Consider the following 4,305-nt stretch of genomic DNA (forward strand, 5'->3'; position numbering starts at 1 on the left):
TACTTTAGTCTTTAGCCATGTGATGTTAAGGAAATTCAAAGAAGAATGTATTGCGACACCCTGATCTTGGGCTTTTTGTGGATGGAGAATTCAGACAAATATCACAGCCTATATGCACCGTGATCCTAATAAATTTTCGACTATCAAGTGAGTTGTCTTGCAAAAGTCAAACAAAATGTCATTTTTGGTGTGGTACTAGCTAATATCTTGGCTCAATTTCAGAATACTGTTGGCTTCAATAAGCCGGCAAATTGAAACAAATGACAAATTCAGTCTATGCCCTGTGCAGGTTGGCTGTGATATATGTCTAAATCTTGACCAAGATCAGGGTGCCACACTACGTGTTTCCTTAAAATTCCTTTACTTCACATGGCTAATGTCTTGGAAGTGGGTTTTAACAACAGGCTTTCTTTTGGGTGGTTTTGCTCTCAGAGGCATTAGAAGGAAAAGCTCACGAAAATGTCTGGAGGGAAACGATAAAATACCTAACTGTGATCAAAATATCGTACTCAAATCAATATGGCTGGAGTGAGGATCTCACATGAACGAGGCCAAACTTTGACGTTCTGGTAGTTCTGATCTTGATCAAAATGGCTTCGATGCCATGTGATTGAAAGTTCGGATATCGTTTTAGTGTGTTGTACCAAAGACGGCTGTCTAGAGAACTCCTTGGTTGTACGTATATATATCCATACCCTATTGTTCCAAAGTTTGGTCCATCAACGAACAGATCCGTTTTCGCAATCCCTGTATCACTAATACGAAAGAGATCTTTGGGAAGTCAATATTGAAGGAATTCAAAAAGCTAGAAAGTTTGTCAACTGTACAAGTTTTGTTATCTAGGCTTAGATAGGCTTGAACCCAAAAACTAGACGGAAAGTTGTTGAGTGCAAGAAATCACGTTTTAGTCTCCCCCAAAAAGTCATTTGTTGGTCCATTGCCAATGTCATTGAGCGTAAGTTGTGTACGTATTTACGGGATGCTCGAGGAAAGCGTCGGGCATTTTGTCCTTTCGATTTGCAGGCTGACAAACCAAATGGGGACAAGATCACGAGGAGGAAAAAAATCCAGATTTGCTCTGACTTCACTTTTTCCACTCTCAAAGTAATTCTCTTCTTTGATCTGAAGCCTTCAATGTGAATTTTTCCAAACAACAACAGATTTCTTCGCATAGATCCATTTCATCTTACTCAACCAAGTAGATCACCAATGCTCAAATGTGGAATCTCATTGAGGGAATAACGTACTGTAACTCCTTCATATTTCACAAGTCAGAATGAAGAAAGGCGGATCAAGTTCAATGACGCCAAGGAGGCAAACCCATGAGAGTCACATCTACTGCAATTCGTGTACAAAGTCGAAGTACATCAAACGTTAAGAACACAATCATCAATATATTTCAGTCCTTCCAATTATTTTTATGCTATCAGTACTAAGTAAATCGTTTTTCCCGGGGTACCTTGTAGCTTTCATCAACCTGGGAGTTTAGATAGAGACTTCAAAATGGACGAGTGGCTGCGATTTGAATCTATAATTTCCTATCTAGATTCAGTTAGCTTTATATCGAGATTTTTCGCAGCCACCTGCAAAGTTTTTGCAGTTTTTCACGCATGCTTTCAAAGAAAAACAAATCATTAGACTAGACTGACAGGGTCTCAGACAATGAAACTTCTTGTCGGAATTTGGCCAAGCAACCTTTAAATACAGATTATGCAAATATTTAAGTAGATAGTAAAAGGGGATTCTAATATCGCCATTTTTTGGCAATTCTTTCATCCTCATCATGGTTCACCGAGCGCAGCGAGGCTTCGTCAACCACATAACAGGTACCCACCTTGATTTCCAACCTTAATGTGGTTGATTTTTTATTTCAAACACATTGAGGTACCAGCCATGATTTTCAACCAGATTATGGTTAAAATCAATTTAACCTAAACATGGTTTAAAACTGTGTTTACTCTTATTTAGGTTGAATATTATTTTCAACCATAATAAGGTTAAAAATAATCAACCAAAATAAGGTTGAAAACCAAACTTAGTAAATAATTAACACTTATATCTTGACAAGGAAAAAATCAAACCTTAACATGGTTCCCATTTAAAACATACTAATAAAATGTTTTTGATGCCGAATTTAAATGAAAAGCTTCATAATTTATTTCGGATGCAGTAGATGGCAGTTTATTATTGTAATCATTGGGTTTTATCGTTGATGAATTCAAACAAAAGTAGACTGAAATCGGTCATCCAGATACAATCACGACCTTTCATCTAAGCTGCAGCTTCCTTGCCAAGAGCAGAGACTTCGAGGATCACCTCCATGGCATCTGCAAGGTCAATCTTTACATCTTCGAAGCGTTGATTGAAGTGAAAATATTTTGCATACCAGAATACCAGGAAAAGCAGATATATATGAAACCAAGCTTTCTGTTTGATTAGTAGCTTTGTTGTTATTGCCATTTGAAGATTTGAAACGCTCAAAACTCACTCCCACAGATCAAGATATGTCTTATTATGTGAATATTATGAGTAGAACTGTTTTTTCTTCACTTAATAGCAAGAAATATCAAACATTCATCAAGACAAGATTAGCATCAAGAACACAAAGCGAGCGAAGCAAGCTGCGTTCTACAACTGAAGTCTCTGATAGTGAAGATGGTTTATTTGATGCGGCTGGCTCTGCCAGCTGCTCGAGAAGACTCTCGCTGCACATGAAATGCAAAACTTGTCACTTCAAGCAGAAAAATCTGGTAATGGAATTTATATGTATCAAAATCCTAGAGAATTAGAGGCAAGATTAATGATTATGATTGGATCTATAAAAGCTGGAAATATAAGCAGAGAACTAAAAAGGGATGTTAGAAGAATTCTTGATGAAATGCTAAAAATAAACTACATCACACTCAAACAACACAAACTGTTGTTTCAAAAAACTCAAGAATAGCACTTGCACTGCAAAGCGAGCGCAGCGAGCGCAGCAAGCAGCGAACAACTTTTTAATTGAAAACAGGCCCCAAAGGCGCACACGTGCAAATGCGCTAAAGGTAAATACACTTTCACAAAATGGATTATTCAATGCAAGCGCCTGAATATAATTATGTTTTATTAATTGTTGACAAACCCGTATATAGATATGATTTTCATTCTAATCATCCTCTGATTTTAGGTAAAAATCCTGAAGTTGGATTAAAAAGCATATTTCTATGGTACACGTACCCTCATGTATCTGAGAAATATGGCAATAACAAAGTTACTTTAACCTATAACAATCTCATTGTACCAATCACAATTCCAAAAGGAATGTATGAAATAAATGCTCTTTCCAGATATTTAAACAAACAACTTTCTGATGAGTACAACAATCTTAATGAAATTTTTGGCAATCAAAATGAAAAAAGAACTCTATTGCATTTAGGCGTAAATGAATCAAATTTTAAGTGTTATATAAAATTGATAGAAGGAGCACAAATGGACTTTTCTGAAGGTAGTTTATATAAACTCTTAGGTTTAGAGCCTAAAGTATATCATCAACCTTATGAAGAAGGTACTGGTATAATTAACATCACTAGAGGTGTTGATCGAATTTTCATACGTTGTAATCTTGTTGAAAGAAATTATCAACCAGAAATGAAAGACGTTTTGTTTGATATTTTGCCTTTTGCAGAACCAGGGTCGGCATTTCATGAAAAAATTGAATATTACAAATGTAGAGATTCTATTATCAGACATATAGAATTAAAAGTAACAGATTCTAAAGGCAAGCTTATAGATCTTACTGAACCATTATCAATATAACTTTGTTTTAAGAGTTTCATCAAACAATGAAAAATGAACACTTTCTTACAAGAGATTGAATCACCAATTTGGGAATTTCCTTCAATAGTTGCTAAACACACCTCAATTGTTAAGTATGATTTTGCTAAAGTGTATGAGGATAGTCATGGAGCTGGGACACTAGAAAATTCCGATCACTATTCTTTTACAACTAATAATGTAGATTTGTGGTTATTGCCAAGTAAGTCTTATTTAAATTTAACAATCAGACTGAGTAATGAGGATGGCAATCAATATGTCTGGCAAGACAGAGCTGCTGTTGGTGCAGCCGCAGCTGTAGTGGCTGAAGATGTATCCTTATCTGATAATGGTTTTAACATATTTGAAGAAGCTCGATATTACATTGATGATAAAGAAATTGAAAGAATAGATCATTTGGGAATTGCTACTTTAGTCAATAACATTCTAAAATACACAAGTGAAGAAAAACTAAATGCTGTGAAACATACTCAACTCTGGTTTTTGAACAAA

Source organism: Tigriopus californicus, chromosome 4 (genome assembly GCF_007210705.1).
Source record: "Tigriopus californicus strain San Diego chromosome 4, Tcal_SD_v2.1, whole genome shotgun sequence".
Lineage (NCBI taxonomy): Eukaryota > Metazoa > Arthropoda > Copepoda > Harpacticoida > Harpacticidae > Tigriopus > Tigriopus californicus.